At 45.3% G+C, this 20,927-nt stretch overlaps 1 protein-coding gene and 1 pseudogene across 1 annotated transcript in view; one reads left to right on the forward strand and one right to left on the reverse strand.

Annotated features, from left to right (window-relative positions):
- The window catches only part of LOC124553492 (protein PRRC2A-like), a 1,723,518-nt gene that overhangs the window by 685,619 nt on the left and 1,016,972 nt on the right, over positions 1–20,927 (reverse strand). The gene's annotated exons all lie outside the window — the stretch shown is intronic.
- On the forward strand, positions 516–633 carry LOC124554315 (annotated as a pseudogene).

A 20,927-nucleotide genomic window follows, 5' to 3' on the forward strand; every position in this document is an offset into this window, starting at 1 on the left:
CGTCCAATCTCAAAGGTATCAAACGCTCACGATCGCTACAGTTTGTATTTATAGCAAACCTGATTTGCAATTTTGGTGAACATTTTTGGAGACAGTGATCAATAGAGTATTATATGTTTACTGACATCGTAGCAGCTGAGGAGAGCTCTGCCTACCATCCTCCAAGGAAGCCATGGGTCTGAAGACGGTTATATAAATATAACCGAAACAAGTCACCAATGTTATTGAGACGTAAGTGTTGTGCTCAAGACTGAACTTCAGTTAAAATACAAACCTGATTAGTATCCTCATAGTCGCGTTACTAGCCCCACTCTTATGCGCGAAATTTGAACAGATATTGTCTTTTAGATGTAGAAACACGCCTACCAACTGTCGTGTATATCACACAACTTCTTGATGTCGCGTTTTCTTTTCCGTCAATGTATTACCGAAATAGAAGACACAATACCGAAAGAAAGACTTGTACTTGCCGCAACAGGAGAAAAAGATTTTGGGTGTGCCGCTCATGATCGTGCGGTAACGGACTTGCCGCAGTGAATACTCCGGTTCCCGTCAGATCACCGAAGTTAAGCGCTGTCGGGCGTGGTCGGCACTTGGATGGGTGACCATCTGGGCCGTCATGCGCTGTTGCCATTTCTCGGGGTGCACTCAGCCTCGTGATACCAGTTGAGGAGCTACTCGATCGAATAGTAGCTGCTCCGGTCAAAGAAAAGCATCATAACGACCGGATGACTGGTGTGTGTATCACACGCCATCCTCAGCTGAGGATGACACGGCGGTCGGATGGTCCCGATGAGCCACTTGAGACCTGAACACGGAGTGTTTTTTTTATTCTCATGATCGTAATGACGTTTGTAGAAATAAACTACCTGATCGAAAGCGTCCGGACAGCCATTAGTGGATATTAATATCGGTGAGTCCACCTTTCCACCTTTCGTCCTAACAACGGCTTGGCCTCTGCTGGGGGGGACACTTTCGATGAGGTGGCCCAATCTGGCCGGCTGGTGTGACCGAGCGGTTCTAGGCACTTCAGTCTGGAACGCGCGACCACTACGGTAGCAGGTTCGAATCCTGCGTCGGGCATGGATGTGTGTGATGTTCTTAGCTTAGTTAGCTTTAAGTAGTTCTAAGTTCTAGGGGACTGATAAACTCAGATGTTAGGTCCCATAGTGCTCAGAGCCATTTGAACTACTTTTGTAAATAAGTTATACACAACTGCAACCATCTGAAGATGAATCTGAAAAGGTTCGAAAACCGGTTCATGTAACAAAGCATTATTATTGAAAAAAAGTGACTGGTTGCAGTTATTTACATTCAATATACAGTCACGGTTCTAAAATATCCGTAATGGATAAGCATAAACTATTTTTTTGTCTGAATCTGTATGGAGGAATGGTTCAAATGGCTCTGAGCACTACGGGAGTTAATTGCTGAGGTCATCAGACCCCTAGACGTATAACTACTTAAACCTGCCGAACCTAAGGACGTCACACACGTCCATGCCCGAGGCAGGATTCGAACCTGCGACCGTAGCAGTCACGCGGTTACAGACTGTAGCGCCTAGAACCGCTCGGCCACCCCGGCCGGCTGGAGGAATGGCATCATATTCTTCGTGGCGAGGCGAAACCAGAAAAGGTAGAGTTGAACGGTGGTGTGTGGCGCGTAGTTGACAACATAAGTGATCCACTGGGTTACAGGAATGTTATTGTGCACAACCCATTGCCTCTCAGACGCTGTTTTGTGACAGGAATTGTCCTGCTGGTATAGTTATCGTCTCTGAACTATTCCTCTATTATCCTTCCCCATTTAGCTTTTTCTTAAGCGCAGTAAGGCCACCACAGGCTAACCACGAATGTTTCACAGCAACGAAGATGAACAACTGTTCATTGCTCTTGAGGTGCGCAATTTGGAGCCCATGATTACTAGACACTTTGTTTGTTGTTTTGTTCCATACTGCGACCTTTGAATTTTGTCGGTGGAGTTCTGATTTACCCCGTATTTGTTGACGTGTGGACGCGACGCGATTTTCTTGTGCAAAGTTCGTTGGCGCGGCTGAGCCGTTTTTCTCTGCACCCCGCCACGCTTGTGTTTTGTTACTCGATCGCCGATTGTTCCTCCAGCTAATTCAGTGATTATTGGTCGTCCTCACATAGACCCGCTGCACCGTCCTTTTTTTTTTCTCTTCGCTGCCCCCTTAACATACTTCCTGCAGCCCGTGCGGCGTTCTTTTGTTGCTGGCCGTCAGTCAACAAGAGTCCTCTCTCTCTGTCTTTCTCGCTCTCCCTCCGCATCTCTCACTCACGCATACACGCGCGTGACGACAAATGACTGGCGCGGCGCCATTCATCAAGGTCCCCTTCTCTCTCGTACTTTGCGTGACTTTCCCGCCGCACACACAACGAACTAATTCCTGCTGTGACGTCACAATCCACGTAGGACCCCTCGTATTAGCTCTGTGGCATTAACGAAAGGCAGGAGAGAGAGGGGGAGGGAGAGAGAGAAGGAAGACCGTGTGTGTGTGTGTGTGTGTGTGTGTGTTGGAGAGGTAGCGCGGGTTGGAGTGGGGAGGGGGGGTTTCAAAAGCCACGACGAGACAAGCTGAGGGACTATGGGGGAAAGGCGAAATGAAAAACGTAATGAAAAACAACAACGAGAGGAAAAAGAGCGATTGGGGAGGATTTAGTTCGTAAAGGCGAGCTTTTAACCCCTGCTGATATTGGCCGCACTGCTGCAGCGCTGCGTAGCGGCCTGAAGGGTAATTAAAAAATAAAACAAACGGCAAACGCATGGCACGAGGGAACCAGGTGCGGGATCGGGCTTGAAGTGGGGGAATCCCCGGCTCTGTAGCGGTGCCAGCGCAGTAGCCGAGGAGGTTAGAGTAAGGGGAGATACCCTTACGACACAAAAGTGAAGCCACGGCCGCCATATTGCTGTGTCCACAACATTTGGTGCCGAATGCGTATTCATAATGCATTGGAGTGATTCTTTATAATGTATCAAATACGTACTCAGAAATGACTGCTAGTAAGACCTACTAAAGACAGCAAGCGCTACATGGTATTTAACTGAGAAGGCTGTCCTCGGCATAGGCTGCACTACCTTCCCTACTCTAACGTGCTTCGCTGTTGCAGACAAACCGCTCCTAACTCCATGCGCACGCACATCCAAGTGCGTCTGCGTACACGAACGTACTTTCGTTTTGTCACAGCCGTTCAAAGATGGTTCAAATGGCTCTGAGCACTATCGGACTTAACATCTGACGTCATCAGTCCCCTAGAACAGAACTACGCAAACCTAACTAACCTAAGGACATCTCATACATCCCTGCCCGAGGCAGGATTCGAACCTGCGACCGGAGCGGTCGCGCGGTTCCAGACTGTAGCGCCTAGAACCGCTCGGTCATCCCGGCCGGCTGTCATAGCCGTGAAACACGGCAGAGGAAACAGTTAATGTCATCAAAAGAATGAACATATCGAGAAAACTGAAAACTCGTGCCAGAACTCGGACTCTGAACACTTGAGTCGTCGTCATAACTTGCTCTTTTTTAAATTCTATTTACATATGTGGTATCTGTTCTTTCGGTCATGTCCGAAACAAGAGACACCATTTTGATGTTGCAGCCACTACGGAAAATACTGTGACTTTAACGATGAGTACCTGCCTTGGCATTTTTTGGTTTTCACGCCAGTCATGAGAAATTATGCTGATTTCTCGGTGCAGTGGCAAGTTCGGCGGTATACTGCAGTGACGATGAATGCAAACCAATAAAACCAATACAGAACATTGCGGGAAGAGAGTCATCAATGCTTCCTCTGCCTTTTGCCAGAAGATCGCTTTTCGAGGAGCGGTCGCAGCAGCTTCGAAACGATAGATGACAAATGGCGGGTCGCCATCTTGAGTTTTACATCTTACTTTCACATCGAAACGGGAAGTATATTCAAATCTTTCCTAGTTACTGATTGAAATATTAATTCCACCTTTATGATTCAGCGGTATAAAATTTCATCCAGATACGAATAAATCCATGATATTCAACAAGCTATGAAATAAAGCTAAAAAATTTATTAAAATTCTTGACCAAGGTTTCGGTATATATAAATATACCTTCATCAGAAGTAAAAAATCCTGAACAAGAAGAAACTTTCATTAGAAAAACCTTAGCATCGGAAATAAACACTAAAGCTTAAGTAACAGTGAAATTACCACAGTAATACAGTAGTTACTAACTAAAATCACATCATGCAATGGAGACTAATAAAACAATCGTGCCAAAGGCGTCGTCAATAATGAAGACATCTTCTCCACTTGTACAACATGACTATGGGCACAGGGTCTATGCGAACAGTTCAGCACCAGTACTTCGCCTATGAACTATCGAGACAAGATACGCACGAGTGTCTGGCACATACCACAAGTGCCCTCTCTCGGCGAAACCATCTGGCCTAGTGCTTTCACACTCTTGTCTCCTTTACAGATGAACCACATCTTCCCAAAATTCTACCAATGAACCGAAGACGACCATCCGCCTTCCTCACAACTGCCATGACATGCTTGTCCCACTTCATATCGCTCTGCAATGTTACGCCCAAATATTTAATCGACGTGACTGTGTCAAGCGCTACACTACTAATGGAGTATTCAAACATTACGGGATTCTTTTTCCTATTCATCTGCATTAATTTACATTTATCTATATTTAGAGTTAGCTGCCATTCTTTACACCAATCACAAATCCTGTCTGAGTCATCTTGTATCCTCCTACAGTCACTCGACGACGACACCTCCCCGTACACCACACCATCATCAGCAAACAGCCGCACATTGCTATCCACCCTATCCAAAAGATCATTTATGTAGATAGAAAACAACAGCGGACCTACCACACTTCCCTGTGGCACTCCAGATGATACCCTTACCTCCGATGAACACTCACCATCGAGGACAACGTACTGGGTTCTGTTACTCCACTCCACTGCCACTTCCACAATCGCCTAGATGCTGCCACTAATTACGATTTCAGCAAGTTACAGTTTTTCGTAACTGGCGAAAACCTCTTACGCTGTCTGCAATGGGCTTGTTTCTGTTATTACAGGCGTTGGATGGTCCGCTGTCGTTAAAGCAAAGCCGTTGTCTTTTTTTTTTTTTCAGGGTGCGAAATAGTTAAACCCAATTTCCAACGCCGTACTGGAGAATTCAAGGTAACACACACACACACACACACACACACACACACACACACACACACACACAGCAAAAGCGAGAGAGAGTACACCCGGCTCGAAGATTTTTTTGTTCTGCGTTTATGTTCTTGTAATGTTCTCTTAAGCTGCCACTGGTCTACAGTATTTCTCCAGCGCCGTGTATAGCGAGGCGCTATGATGAAACCAAGCGAAAAGAAGCGCTGCTCGACCACCGAGTACTTCGCTGAGAATCGACTAACAGCTTTCGATACCAATATACGTTACTAGTGTTCCCTGCCTCCCCCACTCCCACCCCCACCCCCGAACTTCCCCTCTCCCAATAAAATGGCGACCGTGCCTCGTCATAAACGTTAATCCGGCGCCAGGAAGCGCCCATTGAGAACGACGCCTCTGCCATTGTAATCACGGTCGCTCACATCCCATTATCGGAAATCTCCTCTCCCCCGACAAACCGCCGGGGATTTCGAAAAAGTCCCCGTTCCGATAACGCCGCTGTTACACCCTCTTTTGTTCCCGCTAATAACGCAATTACCACCGTTTCCCGCCCTATCCAAATAGTGTTTCTATTTACCCCTTGGTAACTGGCGAGAATTATGCTGTTTCCAGGAGGCTTGCTTCTGTTCTACAGAAGCCTGGATGGCCTCCTTTCATTTAAGCCAAGCGGTTTTTTCTTTTCAGCGTGTGAAATAGTTAAACCGAACTTCAAACAGCGTACTCAATATTTCATGTTAAAACTTTTCTAGAAACTTGGCTGGCAGTAAAAATATCCGACCTCTGTGGTTAGCAGACTGGACTTGCATTCGGGAGGACGACGGTTCACACCCGCATACGGCCATCCTCATTTAGTTTTCACGTGATTTCCCTAAATCGCTTCGAAAGGACAGAGCCGTTTTCCTTCTCCATCTTTTCCTAATCCGAGCTTGTGCTCCCTCTCTAAGGACCTCGATGTTGACGGGACACTAAAAGCTAATGTCCTCCTCCCTCCACAAGAAAAAAGCGAATAAGCACTTCATTAGAAATCCAGAAAGGAAAAAATGGAAAAGAAGTCAGCAATATACAGGGTGGTCCACTCATCGTGACCGGGCCAAATATCTCACGAAATAAGCGTCAAACGCAAAAAATACAAAGAACGAAACTCGTCTAGCTTGAAGGGGGAAACCAGATGGCGCTATGGTTGGCCCGCTAGGTGGCGCTGCCATACGTCAAACGGATATCAACTGCGTTTTTAGAAATAGAAACCCACATTTTTAATTACATATTCCTGCAGTATGTAAAGAAATATGAATGTTTTAGTTGGACCACTTTTTTCTCGCTTTGCGATAGATGACGCTGCAATACTCAGAAACATATGGCTTACAATTTTAGACGAACAGTTGGTAACAGGTACGTTTTTTAAATTAAAATACAGAACGTAGGTACGTTTGAACATTTTATTTCGGTTTTTCCAATGTGATACATGTACCTTTGTGAACTTAAAATTTCTGAGAACCCATGCTGTGGCAGCGTGATTACCTGTAAATACCACTTTCAGGCAATAAATGCTCAAAATGATGTCCGTCAACCTCAGTGCATTTGGCAATACGTGTGACGACATTCCTCTCAACAGCGAGTAGTTCGCCTTCCGTAATGTTCGCACATGCATTGACAATGCGCTGACGCAAGTTGTCAGCCGTTGTCGGTGGATCACGATAGCAAATATCCTTCAACTTTCCCCACAGAAAGAAATCGGGGAGCGTCAGATCCGGTGAACGTGCGGGCCACGGTATGGTGCTTCGACGACCAATCCACCTGTCATGAAGTACATCGCCATTGCAGTGAAACATCTTGTGGTAACATCGGTAGAACATTACGTAGTAAATCAGCAAGCATTGCACCATTTAGATTCCAATCGATAAAATGAGAGCCAATTATCCTTCTTCCCATAATGACGCAACATACATTAACCCGCCAAGGTCGCGGATGTTCCACTTGTCGCAGCCATCGTGGATTTTCCGTTGCCCTATAGTGCATATTATGCCGTTTTACATTACCGCTGTTGGTGATTGACGATTCGTCGGTAAATAGAACGTGTGCAAAAAATCTGTCATCGTTCTGTAGTTTCTCTTGTGCCCAGTAGCAGAACTGTACACGACGTTCAAAGTCGTCGCCATGCAATTCCTGGTGCATAGAAATATGGTACGGGTGCAATCGATGTTGATGTAGCATCCTCGACACCGACAATTTTGAGATTCCCGATTCTCGTGCAATTTCTCTGCTACTGATGTGCGGATTAGCCGCGACAGCAGCTAAAACACCTACTTGCCCATCATCATTTGTTGCAGGTCGTGGTTGACGTTTCACATGCGGCTGAACACTTCCTGTTTCCTTAAATAACGTAATTATCCGGCGAACGTTCCGGACACTTGGATGATGTCGTCCAGGATACTGAGCAGCATAAATAGCACACGCCCGTTGGGCATTTTGATCACAATAGCCATACACCAACACGATATCGACCTTTTCCGCAATTGGTAAACGGTCAATTTTAATGCGCGTAATGTATCACGAAGCAAATACCTTCCGCACTGGCGGAATGTTACGTGATTCCACGTACTTATACGTTTGTATTACAGTGCCATCTGTCACAAAGCGAAAGAAGTGGTCCAACTAAAACATTCATATTTCTTTACGTACTACACGAATATGTAATAAAAAATGGGGGTTCCTATTTTTAGAAAACGCAGTTGATATCCGTTTGACCTACGGCAGCGCCATCTAGCGGGCCAACCATAGCGCCATCTGGTTTCCCCTTTCAAGGTAGACGAGTTTCGTTCTTTGTAGTTTTTTCGGTTGATGCTTATTTCGTGAGATATTTGGCCCGGTCACGATCAATGGACCACCCTGTATACTGAGATACCTTGTTACGGAGAAACGGTGGCCGGCCGGTGTGACCGAGCGGTTCTAGGCGCTTCAGTCCGGAAACGCGCTGCTGCTACGGTCGCAGGTTCGAATCCTGTCTCGGGCATGGATGTGTGTGGTGTCCTTAGGTTAGTCGGCTTCAGTAGTTCTTATAGCGGATTTATGACCTCAGATGTTAAGTCCCATAGAGCTCAGAGCCATTTGAAGCATTTTTGAGAAACGGTGTTGAGACATTACGAAATAGCTTGCATCGTATTATAGAGGAAGATGGGCGGTACACAACACGATCATCAAATAAGATGACGTTATTCGTTTAAATTTCGTAATATCGTTTAACTCTTCTTTTCGTTCGCATTTTCGGGTAATCAGTGGTATAATTTAACCACTCACGAGTAGTCAGATCTAAAGGGCAAATTCCCAGAATTAAGACGGCCGCCGAATAATTTTTATATTGCTCCTGAAAGCACAGAGAATTGGTACTCACTATTGAGACATTCTGACTATTATGATAAGGAGAAGTACGGAGCGGTATATTGATAATTTTTACTTATGGACCGTCCGACAGCAACTGAATGAAACACAATTTTAGTGCCATACGCGTTTCGCCTTTATTTTCTGCAAGGCATCATCAGTGGCAGGTTGCGTGGACAATTTCTTACATATTACGCTCCTGTTGCATTTTTGGTGTTGTTCTTCTTCTTATGAATGCCAATTTGCGGTTTTTTGCCTCATTCCACAGCAGTATGAACTGAACGCTTGTTTCAATGCAATGTTTTGGTCTCTGCTGCCGACTATTAAATAAAAAAAAGGGGGGAGGGGAAGGCCCTAAAATTGTGTTTTATTCAGTTGCTGTAAGACGGTCCATAAGTAAAAATTATGAATGTACTGTAATATTACACGCAACTGAGGAAGACAGGACTACAAAAGTTGAAGAAGTACAGAGATCGATCACTAGCACAGAAGAATATATTTTGAGTTGGTGCATAAGTCTGCAGCGTTTGTCGGCAAGTGTTGTAAACACAACAGTTACACATAACAAAGAGGTGAGTCATTCTCCTTCACTATAAACAACAGTCTGCCCACGCTGAGGTAATTTCTCAATTCCTCAGCTGCAGAAATCACGTGGTTCTGAGGCAAAAAAAATCGAGCCATGTTCGGAGTGCATTTTCATCCGAAAATGAAGTTCTTTGAAAGTCGTTTCATAGAGAGCGGAAATGTTGAAAATTGTGAAAATTGGAGGGCCCAAGGTCAGGTGTGGAATGACTTCCCAACCCAAGTCTTGTACAGTGTGTTCTGTCAGTCTAGCACAGTGGGCCAGGGCCGTCATTGTGGAGTATGTAGCGGGACTTTGAATTCCGCCGCGCTACACTCGTTCCCTCAGACATAAATTACACCGTCGCAGCGGTATGAGCGCTCGACGGCAGAGAAAATACTAAAATTGTAACTCTTTTTTTTTGCTTTCTATCCGTTTATTGATTGTCTCTTGATAGCCGAAGCTTAAGGCAGACGTGATCTGATGAAGACGAAAAAAAATTATTAATGTGTAGACATATTGTGGAAGTTGTTATGACATTTGGAGGAGGGAAGTAACGTAAAATAAATTGCATTTAATATCAAGACGGTTTTGTATACATTAGAAATTCCTGGACGATGAAACTTATTGCAAGATTTCGGAGCAGACTTTTCACGTAGAAATGAAGTAGGAGATTTTTGAAGACCTGGACGCCGCACGAAAGAAGACATGTTAACGTGGTAAAGGATGAACTCTTTATCTCCGCCATTTCCCCCTGTCAGTTACGTTTTGTTATTCTCTGTTCTTTTTCAATAATTTTTGTAGTGGAAATTGGTTTAACTTGTGCTCAGAAACGACACAAGGACCACCCCAACAATAGCTTTTCCGAATCACGAAGTCCGATAGCTTTTCTGTAATACGAAGTCAGATTTGAATTTCATTCTTTCCCTTTTTCACGGTCATTAACGATTAAAAAAAACCTTTTTACTCACGATTTCTTCTCACATTTTCAACCTTTTCTTTTCTTCTCTCTTTCTTTTTTATTAACCACTACAAGTAGAATCACTTCACGCTGTCCTCTTCGTCGTTGTTCTGGGGTTGTATCTGCAAGACGCTCAGTTGTTGACAACAAATGCCAGCAGTGATTGTTACAGCTCGGGGAAGCAATTCGTAGTACGCCACACCGTCGCTGTTCCAACAGATACGTAACATTACCTTTTGTGGACGCGCTCAGGTGTTTGTATGGTGAGTTGTTGCTTTGTTTGGGTTCAGATATTCCTTTCTTTTCCTTACGTCAGAGATGCACATACTGCCACGCGCTGATATTTTGTGATTTTGGCTTAGATATACCGTACCCTTACACTCGATTTTTGAACATTCCCCATTGCGGGAAAATGTCGCACGATGGTGTAATGGTCACAGTTAATCACATTGCCAGTTCTCTGCCGGGTACCAGGGTGTCAGAGTGGCTACGTCAGCGGGTTTCCCCAACTGGGAGAGGTATCGTCGCTATAACGGTTCCCAGTTTGTCTCTGCTTTGCTTATATGCTTCGCCAGGAAGGGGGGGGGGGGGGGCGTTCAGTCTCGCGATGCGCAGTAGTCATAACGTTTCGCCTCATAAGAGTAGTTTTTATATCTACCTGTAGTAAGTTGCTGACAAGAATGGAAAAGAAAACAGAGGATATGTTAGATGAGGATCGGTTTGGCTTTAGGAAAGGTAAAGGCGCTAGAGAGGCAACTCTGTCGTTGCAACTGATAATGGAAGCAAAACTAAAGAAAAAACACGTTCATACGAGTGTTGACCTGAAAAAAGCGTTCGGCAATGTAAGATGCTCGAAATTCAGAGAAAAACAGAGGTAACCAATGGAGAGAGAGACGGGTAATATACGATATGTAAAAGAGCCAAGAGGGAATTATAAGAGAGAACGACCAAGAACGAAGTGCTCGGATTAAAAAGGGTGAAAGACAGGGATATATAATTTCTCCCCTACTGTTCAATCTGTACATCGAAGAAGCAATGAGGCACATAAAAAAACATTCAGGAGTGGAATTAAAATTTAAGATTAAAGGATATCAATGATACGATTCACTGATGAAGAAGAATTACAAGATTGGCTGAAGAGAATGAACAGTCTAACGAGAACAGAATGTGGACTGAGAGAAAATCGAAGAAAAACGAAAGTAATGAGAAGTAGCAGAAATGAGAACAGTGAGAAACTTAACATCAGAATTGATGGGCATGAAATATATGAAGTTAAGGAATTCTACCAGCTAGGCAGCAAAATCACTGATGACGGACTGAGCAAAGATGATATCGAAAGCAGGCTAGCACCACATTCCCGTGCAATAGAAGTCCACTAGTATCAAACAAATGCCTCAATCTGAGGAAGACATTTCTGAGAATGTTCATCTGGAGCACGGCATTGTATGGTAGTGAAACATAAACTGTGGGAAAGCCGGACCAGAAGAGAAGCGAAGCATTTGAGATGTGGTGCTCAAAACAATGGTTCAAATGGCTCTGAACACTATGGGACTCAACATCTGAGGTCATCAGTCCCCTAGACTTAGAACTACGTAAACCTAACTAACATAAGGACATCACACACATCCATGCCCGAGGCAGGATTCGAACCTACGACCGTAGCAGTCGCGCCGTTCCAGACTGAAGAGCCTAGAACCGCTCGGCCACCGCGGCCGGCAGATGTGGTAGCTGGACTGATAAGCTAAGGAATGAAGAGGTTCTGCGTAGAATCGGAAAGGAATATGTGGAAAACACTGACAAGGTGAAAAAAAAATGGTTCAAATGGCTCTGAGCACTATGGGACTCAACTGCTGAGGTCATTAGTCCCCTAGAACTTAGAACTAGTTAAACCTAACTAACCTAAGGACATCACAAACATCCACGCCCGAGGCAGGATTCGAACCTGCGACCGTAGCGGTCTTGCGGTTCCAGACTGCAGCGCCTTTAACCGCACGGCCACTTCGGCCGGCTGACAAGGTGAAGGAACAGGATAATAGGACATATTGAAAGGTGGCTACGCTGAGTCACAGCGCCAGAGACTGCGCCAAAGAGTATTATTCAGCCACCTCCACTTGGGAAGTAGTAGTTCAGAGGTTGCCCTGGGCAGTACTTGTTGAGAGGATGTCGAGAGCTGTACTAGCTGAGAGCATGTCGTGTGCAGTTGTTCTTCTGCTGGCCGAGAGAGTTGATGGTGTTCGGTTGGTGTAATGTATATATGGAAGATGTTGCAATGATCACAGTGTATTTTTCGTCATATATATGGAGGTAACAAAAAAATTTTATTTCAAATTTCCTAAATAACAATGCCCCTTGGTCACAGGTTCAGTCAACAAATCATCTGGCTCGTGTTCATGTATTAGACAGTAATTCTGGTTTCTATGTGCAATTATAGTATTTCTGGCTTTTTTAATTACTTCATTGTAAATGGTGTTTAAAATATTTTGTCGTATTGAGGAAGAACCGTGCCAGATACATGTACGTTGTGTCACACTACCACACACAGAACAGTTACACTTGTGCTTTGTTGTTTCGTAGCTTTTATAGTTGCAGGGGACTTAATTAATCAACTGTGTTAATGGAAATTTCCTTTCATTCTTTATTGTTATTGTATGCAGTCAGATTGCGTACTAATACTAGTCAGGGCCAACCCTACTAAAATTATATTTTCATTATATAATTAAGCCCCCATGCAATATGTTAAGACAGGGAATGACTTACATGGTACTAGAGGGAGCCGTAGAGGGCAAAAGCTGTAGAAGAAGACATAAATTGGAATACGTCAAGCAAATAACTGAGGACGTATGTTGCAAGTGCTACTCTGAGATGAAGAGGTTAGCACAGGAGACGAATTCTTGGCGGATCGCATCAAACCAGCCAGAAGACTGATGACTCAAAAAAGAAAATGTATTCCAATGCAGAATACGCTGTTTTGACTCTGACCAAGGGGTACAGGGATTTCTGGGACGCACTTTATATTCATGAGCCCACCAGATATAAACATAAAATTCTAGGGCTGCCCTTTGTGGCACGAGGTAAAGCGGGGCACGAATTGTGGGTGCAACTGGCAGTGTCTTTCTCCCCACCCTCTCTCTCTCTCTCTCTCTCTCTCTCTCTCTCTCCCTCCTCCATCCCACGCGTGCTATTCACCCTTTACCTCTATCTGCCTGCAGACGTCTTTCTGGTGGGGAATAGAATTTTAAAACAAGTTCCTGTGAGCGACACAAAAGAAGCCTGGAGACCCACGCCTTGCCCCGCCCACCGCCTCCCCCTCCCCCTGACGTCACGTAACGAGGACAAAAGACCCTCCCCCTTACAGCCTTTTTGCACCGCTCTTCGCTTCCGCCTCCTTTGCATCGGCTCGTTATCACTTTGCGACGAATCATTTCATTCAGTGGAAGCCCGTATTATGGAAGGCGGAAATCTCCAACGATTTCTCTCTCTCAAGGCGGAGACACACACACACACACACACACACACACACACACATACAGTGCGAGAGCGCCACAGCGATGCTCAACAAATTGCAAAGGGAGACGTTACGAAGGATAGCCAAAAAGTGAAGTTACGTAATTAATTTTTTCTTTGCAGGTATGCATCGCCACAGAGCCGCAGCAGGCCGCTATAGGAAGAAAACAAAAAAAATCGTGGCCCATTAATCTTATAATTCTTCAAACTGGCAGATTAAAACTGTGTGCCGGACCGAGACTCGAATTCGGGACCTTTACCTTCCGCGGGGAAGAGCTCTACCATCTGAGCTACCCAAGCACGACTCACGCCCCGTCCTCTCAGCTTTACTTCTGCCAGTACCTCGTCTCCTACCTTCCAAACTTCACAGAAGCTCTACTGCGAACCTTGCAGAACTAGCAAGGGAGCTTCTGTGAAGTTTGGAAGGTAGGAGACGAGGCACTGGCAGAAGTAAAGCTGTGAGGACGGGGCGTGAGTCGTGCTTGGGTAGCTCAGATGGTAGAGCACTTGATCGCGAAAGGCAAAGGTCCCGAGTTCGAGTCTCGGTCCGGCACACAGTTTTAATCTGCTAGGAAGTTTCATATCAGCGCACACTCCGCTGCGGAGTGAAAATCCCATTCTGGAAACATCCCCCAGGCTGTGGGTAAGCCATGTCTACGCAATATCCATTCTTCCAGGAGTGCTAGTTCTGCAAGGTTCGCAGGAGAGCTTCTGTAAAGTTTGGAAGGTAGGAGACGAGGTACTGGCGGAACTGAGGCTGTGAGGACGGGTTCAGCGTGCTCGGTAAGAGGATTAGCTGCCCTCTGTAATAAAAAACTGCGTCAACGGCTCAACATTGGACTTCAACGGGTGTCCTGGGACATCCGCACCAAAAAAATGCACCGAAAAAAAAAGAAAGACGGTAGTAGAGCACTTGCCCGCGAAAGGCAAAGGTCTCGAGTTCGAGTCTCGCTCCGGCACACAGTTTTAATCTGCTAGGAAGTTTCATAACAGCGCACACTTCGATGCAGAGTAACTTCAGCCGACCGCTGTGGCCGACCGGTTCTAGGCGCTTCAGTCCGGAACCGCGCTGCTGCTATGGTCGCAGGCTCGAAGACTGCCTCGGGCATGGATGTGTGTGATGTCGTTAGGTTAGTTAGGTTTAAGTAGTTCGAAGTCTAGGGGACTGATGACCTCAGATTGTAAGTCCCATAGTGCTTTGACGAGAAATCAACTGTCTCTTAATAAATTTTTGAATTTAACTTTTGAGTCAAAAGCCATTTGAACCATTTTTTTTTTTTTTTTTTTTTTGAAAATTTGAGTCTTACAATACTTTTTCGCGGAATAACGGCATTTTCATCGTGATAAGTCTGTACGACGGACAACTAAGTGGCAGACCGTCTTCCGTTAGAGCGTTAGAGAACCGGGAAATGAAAGAGAAATGTAGGTCCCAGTCATCTACGATCGGCATCTCAACCTAAGAGATTGTACGAAATACGAAAATCAGACACAGGTCAATTCTGATCATCCTGCCCGACATTCTCAACGTTGCCGAAGGCAGGGTTCCGTGACTGCTCAAAACCATTCAGAAATACCGACGAACCGAAGCAGGCAAGGTAGGCAAGCCGCACACAAGAGGTGTCGAAGGTGGTGCATAACACTCAGGCGTAGGAGCAGCTGCCAGGCTGAATTGCAGTGAAAAATCCAACATTAACATGGGCGTCAATGAAACGCCGAAAAGTCCCTCAACATCCCCTTCAGTTTGGCAACAACCTCGGTGCCACCATCGTACCTTTGAATTGTTAATCGCGGTAGAAATGTACCTTCACAAACTCTCGACAGCAGCGTGGCGTTGGTTTGATGCGACCCGCCAGTAATTCTTCTCCTGTGGCAACCTCCTCATCTCAGAGTAGCACTTGCAACCTACGTCTTCAATTATTTCTTGCATGTATTCCAATCTCTGCCTTCCTCTACAGATTTGGCCCCCTACAGCTCCCTCTAGTACTGTAGAAGTCATTTCCTGATATCTTAACAGATGTACTATGATCCTGTCCCTTCTCCTTGTCAGTGTTTTCCACATCTTCCTTTCCTCTCAGATTCTATCTCATATTCAGCATTCGTCTGTAGCATCACATCTCAAATGCTTCGATTCTCTTCTGATCCTATTTTCTAACAGTCCATGTTTCAGTACCATTCAATGGTGTGCTCCAGATGTACATTCTCAGAAATTTCTTCCTCAAATTAAGGCCTATGTTTGATATTAGAAGACTTTTCTTCACCACGAGGCCCCTTTTTGCCAGTGGTAGTCTGTTTTTGATGTCCTCATTGCTCTGTCCATCATTGGCTATTTTGCTGCCTTGGTAGCAGAATTCCTTAACTTCATCTACTTCGTGACGATCACTTCTGATTTTAAATTCTGTTCTAATTTCTGCTACTTCTCATTACTTCAGTCTTTCTTCGATTTACTCTGAATCCATATCCTGTACTCATTAGACTGTTCATTCCATTCAGCAGATCTTCTCATTCGGGATAGTAATGTCATCAGCGAATCGTATCATTGATATCCTCTCACCTCGAATTTCTATCACTGCTTCTTCAATGTACAGATCGAACAGTAGCGGCGAAAGACTACTTCCATGTCTTACATCCCTTTTAATCCGAGCACTTCGTTCTTGGTCGTCCGCTCTTACTATTCCCTGTTGGGCCTTGTGCATGTTGTATATTACCCGTCTTCCCCTACAGCTTACCCCTATGTTTCTCAGAATTTTGTACATCTTGCACCATTTTAAACTGCCGAACGCCGGCCGAAGTGGCCGTGCGGTTAAAGGCGCTGCAGTCTGGAACCGCGGGACCGCTACGGTCGCAGGTTCGAATCCTGCCCCGGGCATGGATGTTTGTGATGTCCTTAGGTTAGTTAGGTTTAAGTAGTTCTAAGTTCTAGGGGACTAATGACCTCAGCAGTTGAGTCCCATAGTGCTCAGATCCATTTGAGCCAAACTGCCGAACGCTTTTTTCGAGGTCGACAAATCGTATGAATGTGTCTTGATTTTTCTTTAATGTTGCTTCCATTATCAACCGCAACGCCAGAACTGCCTCTCTGGTGCCTTTACCTAAGGCGAAACTGCCCTCAATTTCGTTTTCTATCTTCTGTATGTCAGCAACATGGATGCATGAGGTGTTAAGCTGATAGTGCGATAATTCTCGCACCTGTCAGGTCTTGCAGTCTTCCGAATTGTATGGACGATACAGGGTGTCCAGAAAAGGGCTCCCTGATTCCAAAATTAAATATCTCGAAAACAAATGTCGATAGAGGAATGCAGTAAACGGTATGTTTATTATGAAATCTGTAAGAAGTTTATACAGCAGTTTGAAGTAATAGTTACAAAAGGTGCTAACAGATGGCGCTGTACGCTGTGCAGCTAATATCAGCATACATAAGTGAAATAATCGTATAAAAACAATATTTGCAAACAATCACATCACAATGTTTTCAAAATGTTCACCATTGGCACTACAGAGGTGGCGCAAACGAAGAATGAAATTCGCCATCACATTTCGTAGTGTCTCAGCCGAAATGGATTCACATGCCACAGAGATCGCCGATTCGAGCTCGTCCAGCGTGGCGGGATGCTTCGGGTAGACCGTGTCTTTCACTGTGCCCCACAAAAAAAAGTCACAGCGAGTCAAGTCCGGCGAATATGGAGGCCAATCCATGCCTGCACCAGTAAATTTGGGATATTCCAAAGCAATGACTCGATTCCCGAAGTATTCCTCAAGAAACACTTGTTCGGTCCGGTGTGGTCGGGCTCCATCTTGCATAAACCGTTCAGTACCTGGTCGATCCTCTAACGCTTGCTTTGTGGCGACAAATTGTTCCAAAATTGCAACGTAACGTGCACCAGTAACCTTTTCTCGAATGAAAAAAGGGCCAATAATGCCTCTGCTGCATACTGCAGCCCACACAGCAACTTCAGGATAATACAGGGGTTTCGCTTCACACTAATATGGCTTTTCGGAACCCCAAAATCGCCAGTTCTGCTTATTCACGTATCCATTCAGGTGGAAGTGTGCTTCATCTGTAAACCAGATGCAACCAACATCAAATCCTTCACAATCAATCATTGTGAGCATCTGATTAGCAAAGGCAACCCTTTGTTGCACAGTTCGTACGGCTATGGCCTGGTGCGTTTGAATTTTGAATGGAAACATGTGTAGGCTCTTTCTCAGTATTTTCTGCGTGCCGGAACGCTTCAAACCAGTCTCAGATGCAATTCTACGGACGGATGACATTGGATTTCGCTGAATAATTCCAGAAACTGTGGCGAAATTTTCTGGCGTAACTGCGGTTTGCTTGCGGCCAACATGCCCCACTAGATCATCAGTTACGCTGCCTGTTCGTTGAAATTTTGCGAAGAGCGTACCAATGGTTTTTGCATCGGGTCCTTTTGGAACATTAAATCGTGCTTGAAAACTTCGCCTCTTCTAACCTGTGGTACTCTAGCACCAGAAAAACGCGTTGTCCAATGGAGTACATGGTTTTAATCTCTTCCTTCGGTACGCTAACCTCCTTTCACGTTTCAATAGTGAAACTGATCGCTCCGGGCTTCTTCGGATCACTATTTATACTAGGCACTACGTATGGCGATTACAGCGCCATCTGTTAGCAGCTTTTGTAACTATTATTTCAAACTGCTGTATAAACTTCTTACAGCTTTCACAATAAACATACCGTTTACTGCATTCCTCCATCGATCTTTGTTTTCGAGATATTTAATTTTGAAATCAGGGAGTCCTTTTCTGGACACCATGTATTTTACAGACAGTCAGACGGTATGTCGGCAGACTCATACATTCTGAAAACCGACGTGAATAGTTGGCTCAAACCCAGGCGCTAGTGCAGTTGCACGGCTGAATCGGTGTCAGCCTTGTGAATGTACATTTCTAACGTGCTCAGCAAGGGTTCGTGGGAGGCACTGAGGGTGTTGCTGAACTGGTTGGGAGGTGGTGGGGGTGGATGGAAGGGGGTGGGGATCTTATAGGGACACCGCCGCTTTTACGCGCGCGCATGTTAATGTTGCACTCCATCGTGGGCACGCCACAGAAAGGCAGTAAACAGGAGCACTGGAGAAATGTAAGTAACCTTCACTGCTTCGCACCACTTTCAGATTTCGTCGAATGGATTTGAAGTGGTTCGAACATGTATACGAAACGAAAAATTGCGGTCGCGCTGCACTATAAAGGTGTGTGTGTGTGTGTGTGTGTGTGTGTGTGTGTGTGTGTGTGAGAGAGAGAGAGAGAGAGAGAGAGAGAGAGAGAGAGAGAGAGTGTTTGGAGCATAGGAGCGCTCAAGAGAGAGGTTATAGCACCGTTACACCTATTAAAAGAAACGAATGTGGATATAATAGCGAAAATGTTGACATACGTGCCACGACAACGAAGGAATTCTAGAATATGTTCTACAGGAGATTAAAACACAAGTAAAACGACAGAGGAGTTAAAAGAAAGGCTCAGGGAAATATGACTTGCTAAGTACTTATGAAAAACATGGGTGAACGAGTCACCCTGTGAACACATTAAAACCATATACTAAGATGGTATCTGTTCTTTCGGACATGTCCGGGACTCGAACCCGGGATCTCCTGCTTACATGGCAGACGCTCTATCCATCTGAGCCACCGAGGAAGAACAGATACCATCTTGGAATATACAGGGTGTTACAAAAAGGTACGGCCAAACTTTCAGGAAACATTCCTCACACACAAAGAAAGAAAATATGTTATGTGGACATCTGTCCGGAAACGCTTACTTTCCATGTTAGAGCTCATTTTATTACTTCTCTTCAAATCACATTAATCGTGGAATGCAAACACACAGCAACAGAACATACCAGCGTGACTTCAAACACTTTGTTACAGGAAATGTTGAAAATGTCCTCCGTTAGCGAGGATACGTGCATCCACCCCCCGTCGCACGGAATCCCTGATGGGCTGATGCAGCACTGGAAAATGGCGTATTGTATCAGAGCCGTCCACAATACGAGCACGAAGAGTCTCTACATTTGGTACCGGGGTTGCGTAGACGAGAGCTTTCAAATGCCTCCATAAATGAAAGTCGAGAGGGTTGAGGTCAGGAGAGCGTGGAGGCCACGGAATTGGTCCGCCTCTACCAATCCGTCGGTCACCGAATCTGTTGTTGAGAAGCGCACGAATACTTCGACTGAAATGTACAGGAGCTCCATCGTGCACGAACCACGTGTTGTGTCGTTCTTGTAAAGGGACATGTTCTAGCAGCACAGGTAGAGTATCCCGTATGAAATCATGATATCGTGCTCCATACTGACGAAACTAAAATGGTCTCTAACATGGAAATTAAGCGTTTCCGGACACACGTCCACATAACATGTGTGTGAGGAATGTTTCCTGAAAGTTTGGCCGTACCTTTTTGTAACACCCTGTATATAGTTAAGGCTCACCGGCCACTTGAGGATCTTTTTCTTCTGGGCGGATGCACAAACAGTGACCGAACTCTTACGGGAATCGGCAACGCGCCGCGAGTAATGAGTATAATGGGCGGGGGCACTACGAATGTAGTGCGGGACAATACGTTGAGAATGTGGGTTTCGCGGGAGGCGTGCCGGAGATAAATTCCTGCAGTGGCACCATCCTCTGTGTCCTCGATGGCTCAGACGGCTAGCCGGCACGGTAGCTCAGCGTGTTCGGTCAGAGGGTTTAGCTACCATCTGTAACAAAAAAACTGAGTGAACGGATCAACGATCAACCTGAACAGGCGTCATCGGACGTCCGCCACGAACAAATTCAACGAACAATCTAGAACAAAATGAGATTAAAAAAATAAACAATAAAAGAAAGGTGGATAGAGCGTCTGCCATGTAAGCAGGAGATCCCGGGTTCGAGTCCCGGTCGGGGCACACATTTTCAGCTGTCCCCGTTGATGTATGTCAATGCCTATAAGCAGCTAAGAGTGTTCATTTCACTGTAATTACATTAAAACCATTTCGAATCGATATATGTCGGCGATATTTCTTCCTGATATCTCGATATCGAAAAGGCAACATCGAGTGCCGTTATCTTTGTTTTATTTTTTTTTTCGCAATTTTCGGTAAATATATGGAACTGTTCTCTTGAAACTGTAGTAGAACAATTTTACTGTCACTCAATATGCAAGGCCGACACAGAAACGCGGCGAGTTTTCCGATGACGAACTGTCGGCGCGCCACCGTTGGACTGATGTCCTGGAAGCCATTAAGGAGCGGGTGCTAACGACCGTCTCAGCAGTTAGGACGCCCCTGGCAAGAGACCGGTTAACCGAGGCCGCTGTCACTCTGCTAACT

This window comes from Schistocerca americana, chromosome 11, assembly GCF_021461395.2.
Source record: "Schistocerca americana isolate TAMUIC-IGC-003095 chromosome 11, iqSchAmer2.1, whole genome shotgun sequence".
NCBI classification, from domain to species: Eukaryota; Metazoa; Arthropoda; class Insecta; order Orthoptera; family Acrididae; genus Schistocerca; species Schistocerca americana.